Source organism: Osmia bicornis, chromosome 10, assembly GCF_907164935.1.
Source record: "Osmia bicornis bicornis chromosome 10, iOsmBic2.1, whole genome shotgun sequence".
NCBI classification, from domain to species: Eukaryota; Metazoa; Arthropoda; class Insecta; order Hymenoptera; family Megachilidae; genus Osmia; species Osmia bicornis.
In genome coordinates, this window is record NC_060225.1 from 7,257,358 (window position 1) to 7,269,790 (window position 12,433).

Here is a 12,433-nt window from a genome sequence, read left to right on the forward strand (position 1 = left end):
TGTACCTACAAATTTCTCGTAGAACAACCTGACTGACGTGTGTGTATTTTCGTTTGAAATATCTTTGTTTTCATTCGTTTTGCAAATCGAAAGAAGTTTCAATTTGAAATTGTGCTGAAATATCAGTAAAATATTTCAAGTTCTCAAATATTCAAGTTGCAAGTTGCAAGTTTTCAAGCTTTCAAATATCTCCAGCTCTCAATGCTGTTATAAGCATAATAATAGTATACTATCCACATCCTTTAATTGGCATAATATTAGTATAATACTAATTATTAAAACACTGTAGCAAAGAGGTCCGAAAAATATGGACGTTTGAAAAATCGCTGAGAAATTGAAGTAACGTTGGAAAGATTTGTTGAAGTTAGATTAGCCAATGGCATACGCGTTCTCACACCGTCGACTTTTGTAGATTCACCTCGTTTCACCGAACTTTAAACAGCTTGTGTGGTACTGCTCGAGAGAAATTGATTGGAATAATAACTTTTCGCTTTGCGATCGACCAACCGGTGGAAACTTTTCGAAACCTTTACACGTATTCCAGTTTGCACGACAGCACGATTATAGAAGTTTGCTGTAACAAAGGACCATTCGATGGAAGATTCTTTATTCCTGCCAATCTAATTCATCACGAAACATTCTTTTCCAGCAGTTGAAAAAAAAAGAGTCCAACCACTGTGTTACTGCGTAACAAAGGCCAAGAAGCAAACTTAATTAAACATCTAGGATCTATCAGAATGGTAGAGTACAAAAGCCAGAAAATGATAAATGCCAGAAAAATTTGTCCGCATAAATTGTGTTAAAAATAACTGCAATAACCTCAAGAGCAATGTGTTAAAAAATTAGAATTATTTATTAATTTAGTCGTTATTAATACGACAGTTTAATTAATGTTAATTCTCATTAGCATAAGAAAATCATTTCTTGTGTTCCATGTAAATTCATGAATATTAATAGTCGTTCACACTTGTTGGTAGGTTCTCTACTAATGATATTATCATGTAGGATTTTATCCAGGAATATTAAATAGAATTTTAGCAAGAGGAATTAATGACACAGGAATGGTTGAATGCGGTTGAAACGTAACGATAAACTGAACAGCTAACAAACGGGGGGGTAACCATGAATAATTCATAGGGTGAAAAGTGTTTATATTTTAAAATAACGCGACGACATTAATATTGCATAACCTGGGAGTAGCTTGATGTCCCAGAAAGTCGTTTCAGACTCGGAACTTTCCCGATGCACAAATATTGCTCGTTGCTTACTAATATCTTTCCAGGAGTAGGTGATGAATTTTTCTTCAATTTTTATAAAAATAAAATATTTATATAGTCATTTTCCTTGAACTTTAAATTAATATAGCACAAGATCTATTTTACCAAACTTTTGAGTCATGAAATCTGGTCAGATTATCATTTTTAAATTCATTTCGTGAATCTTGTTAAACCTTGCACCATAACATTTTTTCCATGCTTCTATTATTCTATTTATTTACTCGAGCCATAACTCACGTCATTGTTATCTTTCACCCTTATCCAACGGCAAAGGTTTATTGGTTCCTATCTCATATCTCATATTGTCGTTTCCAATGTGTATTGTTTCCGTTCTGTATGCTTCTCTTCGTTTCGTTAACTGGTGCAACTTTATTTTTTCCTCTATCAGAATGTAAAAATTGCAAGAGATATTGAATTTCTCTTGTTCTAGCAGTGAATTGGTTGAAAATTTCATGATACAAAGTTCTCGTTTAAATATTAAAGCGTTTTAGGTGTTAGAAATCTAATTACAAATTTAATTTGTAAAATCCAAAGTCTTATAATTTCATTTCAAACATTAGATTTACCTTGTTCAATTATATTTTTATATTGATCGCATTAATCAACTTGGAATGATGCAATATGAAACGTGGCCGGCATTTCTCGGTAACAACCATCGATCTCCTTCTAAAAATAATTGAATCTTATTGGTAGCATTGATCCTCAGGGGCATCGAAAAACACTTTACCAGTTGCAAAACTTTGGCTATTTACTCGAGCGGGGTTTGCTGCTTAACTTAAAGACGAATCAAGAATAGTGATTGGTACGGATTTAAATATTCGTGTCGCATTTAAATTTCAAACGAAAGCCAGAATGTAACCCGAGGATTCGACCTAGCTAGACACCCGTTCACCCCTGAAAATCTTGAAAATCTTTTCACGTACACTCTCCTCTGCCGGTGGAGTGGTATTTAGCAGGAAAATGTTTTTATTCCGTAGCCACTTGGCTGAACGAGCAAAAATAGTCGTTGTATTTAGTATTTCCACGATTCTACAAGTTAGCATCCCGGGAAAAAGTATGCTTTAATTTGTAAACGTTGAAATTCAAATGTTACAATTCTGCCAAAAAAAAAAAAAAAATTTAATGAAATTTTTATACAACTGCTCTAACCGTCAAAAGTTTGGGTGTACGTGTTAGGGAGAAAAATATTCTCATTTTTTTACTGTTAATTTAAGAAATAAAAGTAGAGACAAATTTTTTGAATAAATTATTATTCTATCGTAAATGATACTGTAACATTGTATAGTAGAAATATTAGAATAGAAGCGTTGAAAATGATGTCTTGCAAAATGGTCGTCAAGTTCATTATTGTTATCTCGATTTGGACTACGAAACTATGTAGAATTTCCAAATTAGTCAGCAGAAATTCGTTGAAAGTTCGATAATACCCGGTACGACAGTGAGTAAAACGCATTCCGTGTCACGACATTACTCACGAACTTTCTAAAACGAATCACTATTGCTTCAACTATCGTTGCGAACGTTTCTCTGTTATTCACGAAACGTAAATGGTAAATGTTACTCGATATTGGACTCGTTCAATTTTAATGAAACACACCACGCTGATGATTTCCTGTTACCATCGGTACAATAAACTTTCAGTTAGTCATAAATAAAACAATACAGATGCTAAATTTATTGGAAATTTTTGTTAAACAAATCAACTCGATTTTACACAAATTCACGACTGAAAGGTTACATTTCACTATATAATTGTATTATATCGATTTGTTCGCAAAATGAAGGGAAGAGCAGTTTAAAAATTTTAGGAAATATTTTTATTGTAATTGCAGTATCAGAATTTTAGCAATCTTCTGAACAAAAATATCTAGAAATTGAAAAGTGTCAGGTGTTACTAGTACTTTCACACCAATTCTTAAAATTGCAATAGTCGGCAAACGCCAAATTGAAAAATTCACATAGGAGAATTTCGAAACTCGAAATAATTCTCCGAGGAAAAAGAAATTGGAAAAAACCAAAAATCTAAAAGTTAGGAAATTTCAAATATCACAAGTACCTTTTAATCATCTCTCAAAATTTCAATTAATAGTCAACACACTAGTGTCAAAGAATTTCGAAACTCTCAGCAATTGTAATCAATTCCCATTGAATTGCTTAACCGGCAAGTATTTCTACGATGTATCGAAGGTGTTGACCCACGGCGGTATCGAAGAATCAACGGGGCCACGCACGTGCGTAAATTCACGGATCACGCGTGCACCGGGTGCCCTGGAATGCGGGAGTAGGTACAAATTGCAGCCATTACTCTCGCCACGAGGCACCCCGTTTGCCCGTTTTCCCATCCCCTTTCGCGGACGGGGCGAGACTATTGTGTATGAAATGATTATGGCGGTGCGGTATGAGGTCGCGAGGTCGTGCACAGCCGTTCGTCACTTAGATTGGCCTGTTGGCAGTTACAAAAGGCGGTAGTCGACCGGTGAAACTACGATTACACGTTCGCGCACGGTTCGTTTGTGCGTGGGTGGCTCTGCTTGTCCAAAGACCGATAAGAGATTGCCGTGATCACGAAATCCTACGATACTAAACATTCCTTCGGGGAATATCCATTGATATTGTTTGAAGATCAATTGAATGCGTTTATTGGGTCATTAATGAATCATGATATCGAGGAAAATAAAAATTATAATGAAGGAAGAAATTGAATTTGAGTTTCAATTTTTTAATATTATTCATTTATTGAAATTATTAAAAAGTGTATTCACACCGTCAGATTTAGAGCACCATTCAATAGAAAAGTAATAGAAAACTCGAACGGTGAGTAGAATGAAACATTCCCTTTCTTTGAAACGTGTAGCATTGACCGGGGATCGTTGATAGTATTTAAATACATTTCATACATTTTATTTTATTTTAATTTTTTCTCCATGAAAATATGAAGTCCATTTGATCAGATTGCGAGAAAAAAGCTGCAGCCACGATAACAGTGAATATCCATTCAACGAGGGCTTTCACAGCAGTTTAAATGCGCTATTTAAAAAAGCAGAGAAATCCTTTAATTCTTTTTCCCATGGATCGTTGCTGGGTATGCCGCTTAAAGCTAGTCCGATGCTTTGTGAAACGAAATGGGGGACGGAGTGGGTGGTTGGTTCTCATTCACCGGAAGCAACATCAAAGAACCCAATCACGTGTTTTGTTCCGAAAATTTCTGTAGATCGCTAAGGCAGGTGCTTATAACACTTGCCTCGTTAATTATACGCGAAACTAAAATACATTTCGCCGACATGGCGCAGTCAATGAGCCGACGAGGGAACCGCACCCTTCTCCCTTACCCGTTACGCCCCTTGCACCACGGTCAAATTTACTCCCTTTCAACATTTTCTACGCCCGGCTCTACGGCTGAATTAGCGAGGTAAACTTTGCCTGTAGCCTCGAAGTAGTCGTGCTTTTCCACGTTAGAGCGGTTAAGAGGCTAAGAACCGCCCTTTAGCCGCAGCATTCAGACAACTACCACCACCTTCTCTCGCAATCTTCAACCCCCTACAATGTCTCTCTCTTCTGTGTTCCCTCTTTCTCTGTGCGTTTTTCACCCCCCCCCCCCCTTTACTTTCTTTTTCTTCCTCCCCACCTTTTGTTTTTACTTCTTCTTCTTCTTCTTGGGAATGAATCTCCAGGGGTAAATAGGCATTACAGAAAATTAGCTGGCTAATTAAAATTATTTGTAATAGGGTTTATTAAAATGTCCTTGCCTTGGAATAAATTACTGGTGACCATTGTGTTTTTTCTTGAAATGAAAAATATTTCATGATTTAAAAAAAGATCTTCGATAATAGATTATTAAAAGATCATAGAATTATAGTTGAAAATATATCAAATTATCCAATTTCTCCCTCTCGTCGTTCATTAATCCCAATCGATAAATCTACCTCTCGGAAATTGATTTTACCCCCATCGCGTTCGAATTATTTTCTCATCAGAATTCCTTTGTTTCGTAATAAAAGAAAAAAAGAGGTAGCTGGAGCGCAGAGATGAGGAAGAAATACTTATTTAACAGCTCGCCTTTATACAGGGCGCAGGGAAAGCCCAAGGGTAGCTCAGACACAAGGGTGGCAAGGGTAGTTCATCCGCGTAGACGGATTGACCAACGAATCCAAGCGAGCACGATGCATATAAAAGGACTCTGTTCCGTTGAAATAGCTAGAAACGTAGAAAGTACCGTTCAATACGGTTCGTTTGAATACACCCGCTTTCAGCGTATACCTACCGCGCTGTTGTAACCTCTTTCTTTTTTCCGGTTCTGCTTTCTCTCTCATTCTGGTCGTGGCCGATGATCGTCGAACGATGCTTAAACAGAGAGAACAGCGAACGAGAAAAACTGAAAATTCGGAAAGAATCGAGCTTCGTTGCGTGTTAAACGCAAGGTTGCAATGGACGGTCTCGAGGGTTGGAAAAGTGTTTTGTCGAGTGTCCGCGTCGAAATGCAAACGTTCCGAAGCGATCTTTGATGCTACGCTGGATGTTTTTGATGTTTCGATGGGCCGGAAAAGTGGACGGGTTGGAGAGAAAGCAGCGTGACGGGGTTTGATGCTTTAAGGGGTGGATTATGAGAGAATGGAGGGTGATATGGGGTTTCGAAAAGGGTGTTGCTGATTTTAATACATGACTGAGTAAGATGTATACCGGAGAGTGATTCGCGAATATTTTAGTGAAATCTATCCGTTAAACCTACCCAATAATGGTTCTTAATTAATATCCAATAATTATCTCATAATTAATTATTCGTCACTTGAATTATCCCAAGAACTTTTTTATTTGGAGTCTCTTATTAGTTTCCGACTTTCCAAAAAATAATTCTGAAAAATATAAATATTTTTTTTATGGAATATAATTAAGTTAAAAGGATCGTAATTACCGTAGTTATTGTTTCAATCAATAAACATTCGATAGCGTTTCTGGTTTAATTATTTAATCCGAGCGATCAGGATGTTCGCATGTTTGATTTTAATTATGATCGGGTTAAACGGTTGTCCTGTCGCAGATTTCTGCCTCGCATTAGCAACTCGGGAAATTCATGTCAGTTGACGCGATGATAGCCGCCGAGTCATTCTCCAACTGTGCACGAAGACCACCGGTGTTAGCCGCAACCGTGGAAACGTCAAAAACGTCGTTTCCGCAACAGCTACGACTTCCGGGTAAGGTTTCGCGTCCGTACACGTCGTATTCTCGTCATTGATTTATGGTGCTCAACGTGAGTGGCGAAAGTTGCTGAAACATTTCGAAACGATATTATATACAATGAATTACTAACTCTTCATTTGTTGACTTTTCGCAATTAATTATCCCTTTGAAAATGATATCATCTAATTTCATGGTTTATTTAAATCTTACCTTACATTATTATCGTACAGTTTTGCTATTATAGTATTTATATAATTACCTTTGAATACTTTTCAGTAGAAATCAGTAGCATTGATCAGACATCCTCCAATTCATACGTAACTAACATGATAGGAATGTGTATTATCTTTTAGGGTACTTTTAAATGTTCATAGTATTCTTATAAAATCGAGAATTAAATGAAATTATACCACATGGTAGTCATAGAATGTATTTACACTCATTTTTAGTAGAAATCAGTAGCATTGGTCAGACGCTTTGTATTTCATACGTTGCATCTACTTTAAAGATAGAACAAATAGATAATACATACATAACAAGGATAATAAGAATATTTATTACTTTCTAAATTAATTTTCTTCCAGAAATTTTATTTCTAAGAAACTATCCACTAATAATGAATTTCAATACACACATAATCATATATGATCAGACAAATAACGATACCGTTGTAAGACCGTGTTACAACCAATTTCTATAAAGAAAACGAACAATGTAACTAAGAAAGAAAATACATTGTGTAAGTTACTTTAACATCGAAGCTCGTAAATATATCGCGTAATGCAAAATTCTCGGGAACACGAAGGCGAGGGAAGACAGCGAACGAAGAAACAAGGAAGCCATACTTACTGTCGGGAGACGGTAAGAAGTTCCGTGACTTCTTCCGTTCGCGAGAAAATAGCCGCGAGTTTTCACCGACAAGACGCTACATGTGTTCAGCAGTAAAGCCGCCTTTTAACGTCCGGTTATCACGAAACGAGGCTTCCGTTCTACGGTGCAAAACACGGCCACGCCTGCGAAACACCGGTACGAGAACGAAAGCCTCGCCGGAAATGACGAAACAACTTGTAACTACCGTTATAAATAATGAGCTGCAATTAAAGGGGATACGGATAAGGGTCGGGATAAAGAGTATAAAAGGAGAGAACGATGGAAATACTATCGTGTCGCGGTCAGATATATCGTTGTGCGTGTTTGATGAGCTGATCAAGAAGGGAAGCCCGGACCGGCTGGTACGAAACTTTGTTGAAACCCTCCGAACAGGTTCAGAGTAGTTTCTATGTGCATGTACAACGTGGAAACAGTTCTATGAATTTCGTGAACGAGTCTGTTATAATGGAAAGAGTTAATTGAAGTGCTCGTGGATGTAATATCGTTTTCAACCGGATATTTATTCGGCCATCAGTAATTAATACGTGGCAAATGATTTTTCTAAAGTTAACATTTTCAATTTTCTATAGAAATTTAACATGATCCCTCTAAATAATTTTCAGACACAATGTTTAATATTATACCCTGTAATTTAAGTTATAATATTACATAGGGCAAAAGGTGAGAACGGAACTTTTGGCCCTTAACCAATTAACTGATTAACTAAAACTTTATTTCGGTGCGGTTGACGTGTACTCGTCGTGTAAAATAAAAAATTAACATTTATATTTTATATGGGTGGGTAAATAGCTTAAAAATGATCACCATCGTTCTATGATCGAACATAGTTCACTTCTGTTGTCGGACTGACATTTTTTAATAGAAAGAATATTTTAAACTGATCCATCGTTTGATGTTTCTGGCATGAAATTCAGCTACGCAGGAATATAATTTTTAATAAATTCCCTTTTACACAACTCTGAATATTAAACGGGATTGATTTTAAGCTTCGATAAATAATATTTTCATGCGCGATCAAAGGTTACTAATGATTCTAAAGCGTCACTTTATTCGATAAACATTAAACGTGGACTCTTAATATGATCGAGCAGCAGTATTCGAAACATTTCAATATTTAATGTTTATCCTGCTCTTATTATACAGCATCGAAATGTTTAACCTGTAGCATATATTATTCATAGTATATTTCATTTTTACAATTATTTCATGAATTTCACAACGAAAAGCAATTAATTTTCTTTAAAATTTAAGCCTTAAATTGTGTTTGATTCTCTATGTTACACCACTTGATACGATACAATTGAATATCATTACTGTAATTTATTCACAATTAAGAATTGATTAATTTTTCCTTGAATATTTTCTGTTAAATGCATTGTATTATAATATCCCGAGATGCGTTTCCTGTATATCAGAATTCCTCGCATATTTCTGAAACGTATCTAGCGAGGAACTGAATTACTGTGTAACCGGGCTCCCCCAACGACAAAGCTCAATTTTCACCGAGCTACAAGAAACATATGCACATTCTGCCACGGTCTGATGGAAGCTGGATCAGTTTCCTCGTTAAATCTTGCTCTCGGCTCGGTATGCACGCTCTTCAACTTCGCCATCTCATTCCGCTTCGCGCCTTATGTGTCTGTCGCATAATATACACGCTTCATCGACTCGAAACCACTGTCTTCGCATAGGTCTCTAATTTTATGAAGCCACTATATAACTGAAACAAAATTGAAATAAAACTGAAATAAAAATTGATTTCGTTACCCTTGGAACAGAGTAACACGGATATCTTGCTTCCAAATGACATTGCATTCAATTCAATTAAAGCATTATTCAATTACTATTTTGACGCATTTGTAATTGAATAAATTCATGCCCTCTGTTGCGGTTCGTTAACCAGGTTAAATTAATCAACGAGTTATTCTTATTTATGAAAAAAGTTTGGTTAAATGAAAACCAATTTCCAACGTGAATTCGCGATTTTTCCCCGTGAAATTCGTACACCTGGAACACTGTAAAAAAAAAAAAAAAAAAGAGTTGACTGCTCGAATGGTAACCTACCATGAATCGCTATTTCACACTACTTCGTGGCTGTATTAATTGGCGACGGTCCAATTAACGGATTATCTACTCGAAACAAGTTAGCAATTTGCGGTGCAATTTTATCCAGCATATCGGTCGTCGAGCTGTCGGATATTTTCACCCCGTATCCTCATTCTCGTCACGTAGCGGACAGCATGACGAACGTTTGCGATTTGTTGCATTACGTTTTATCGTGGATGGTGAATGGCAGAAGTATCGCGAAATGGAAACGTGTAACGCCAGATAATGGTAGGTTTTCATAAACGACGAGAAAACAATCTGGTCGAGCTTGTTAATTGTTACGCTGAAATAATTATTAAACGCACCAAGTGTGACAATTACTAAAAAAAAAAAATTGAAATTTTTCATAAAAATGTGGGTAATATCTTCTCTCAAATGATTATTTACAACACAAGTGAGTAGTTTCAGGTACGCTCGTGGAAATTATTAATTAGCGAAATTCTAATTAACGTATTAACATGACGGGGCAACATACGAAACATCGTCAGAGCATTGTACCAATTGCGTACGCATCAGAGCTCTTGTAGCATAGAAATTCTCTCTCTTCATTCAATTCTAACCTTCAATTGTTACTCGCATTCCGTGACCAGTTTCGTTACCGGCAAATTCCATGGAAAGTTGGCTTCGCCCAGGTAGTCGAATCTTAATTAGGCAAATTAACGAATCAACGAACCGTAAACGGGGAGAGTCGAGTAACGAATCGACCGGCTTCACGGTCATCCCGTCGTCGTCGTTTGCTTTTCGTTGTTTGGTCGCCGGGGTCGTCCGTGTGCTGTACTCGGCAACAGGACGAACGTCAACGACAATGCTCGTTTTATTAGAAAGTTGGCTGGTCGGAGAAGCGACTGATCATTATGCAGCTCGCGTTGTCATATTCCATTACCGTGGCTGCCGGTTACAGACGCAGCTGCCGCGGTTAGTTCGAAGAACAATTCGCAACACGATATAGGGAAACCGGCATCGCCCTTCAACCGAGCTTGCAGATGACATCGATACTCGACTTCCGCCTCCGAGAGCTGCCGTTTCTAGCCATCCTTCTCTCCTTTCCTTCCTCTATCTTTCTCTCTCTCTCTCTCTCTTTACATTCAGCAACGTTTGAGTTTGCCACGATTCAGCACATCGAGCAAACTTTACCGGTTTTCCATGACTAGCTAACCGGGATAACGCGAGAAACGCGATGAAACGCTCGTTGATTTTCTGCCACCAGACACTGATCGTTTGTTGCTGAAGTCGTGTAACTTTGAGAACCGATCGTTCTCTTGCTGTCATATTGCATTGATTATTTAGGGAGGGGGATGTGTCTGTTGGGATTATGGGGATTAAAATGATTATCTGATGCAGGGTGTTACATGATAGTGGATCGATCTATAGTTTTAAAATAATGAAGATTAGAAAATAATTTCGTTGGACAAAATTATTAGAGTACTTAGGTAAAAATTGATTAGAAAAAGGTGTTTACATTATTTAATTTTGTTTTATGAAATTTCTATCAATTTTCTACCATCTGAAAATATTTCCCAATTGCATCGGATATCTTGTGTCTCCGTGATAGACAAAGTGGTTATCTTCAACGTGTATTCTTCAATCTCAACAAATCAATATCCGTCAAGATAAAACTCTCACAATATCGCGTCGAATCATAAGAGAAAAAGTTACCCGAAATTCGCGCCAACTTTTTAAAGTCCGTAAACTTGGAACTTCAAGAATCTCGGACTTTTTAAGCTATAAACTTTCTAACTGAATGAACCTCGCGCGTTTCCTAAAATACTACTGTCGAAGATTGTACCAATACCGATATAGAATAACCGATAATCAGATTTTTATTGATTAAGACTTTCTGTGAGTCTTTTGTTTTTTTTTTTTTTGTTTTTTATATCGAGACAGGCTAGGATTTGGTAATAATTGTTATGCATAGAGAAAGGTTGGAAAAATCCGTAGTTGAATGCAATTTTTATGCATATCGCGGATTGTAAAGGTTGGAAAGTCAAGTTGAAAGAAAATCTGGCAGTTGAGAAGGACAGTGGGATGAGGAAATGCATACAGCTGGATATTTAACCAGGATTACGGAAGCTCGTTTGGTAAAACATTCGTGGAAGTTAAGCGCCTTTCTCGGCCTCTGACGATGGTCTGTTTTGGATAGCGCCGGGGTCGCTGAGATAATTCTTATCAGACTGTCTGACTGTTTTAACACAGTTAACACGTTCACTGTCGTAGTAGAAATATCAACGCATAGTGCGCCAAGCGATGATATAATTCCTTATAAATATTATACTTGAATCAACAATACTAAATTGTTGATTCATTTTTTATAATTCAATATGCAATGAATTTAACCCATTTTGCATAACAGCAAATAAGAATGTTGGAATTTCTTAACATAATTTCTTTTCAAAATTTCCTTCTTAGAAACATATCAAATTTAACTAATAGAATTATGAACTGTTTCATTTGAAAATGTCAGTAAATTACCTAAATGGTATTTTATATCAAATAAGTTCACTCGATAACGTGGATCAGTTAATATTCACGTGCTCAATGAAGTAATTTACATTGCTTGTTCGTTGACTAACGAATATTCTGATTTAATATACATTTGCGTATTGCGTTGTTTGGCATTGTGAGCAGTTGGTAAACAAGGTAGCGCAAGTAAATACACCGTACCATGGAGATTAGTTTACGTCCACGGGGAAATCAGAAATTATTCAAATATTAATATTATATCGAGGAAACGTTGATTTATGGAAGTAAGATGAATAGAAATTATGAGAACAATAATTATTGTTGAGAATTATAAGCTGTGACTTTGAAAAATTATCCAATTTTACACTGCTTTTCTGAACTTCCTTGCATCTATCGTATTTTTAATAAAATATCTATTATATAAAATTATGAATCAGCAACTGGGGTATGAACAGTCCTCTTGGCGGATCCACAAGTAGCCGTGATAATCGAGCTGACTTTTAGCAGTTGGTAGATTGTTTACA

The 12,433-nt window shown here is 36.6% G+C and overlaps 1 protein-coding gene across 4 annotated transcripts in view; it reads left to right on the forward strand.

Annotated features, from left to right (window-relative positions):
- Positions 1-12,433, forward strand: part of LOC114871237 — a 290,378-nt gene that overhangs the window by 231,886 nt on the left and 46,059 nt on the right. The gene's annotated exons all lie outside the window — the stretch shown is intronic.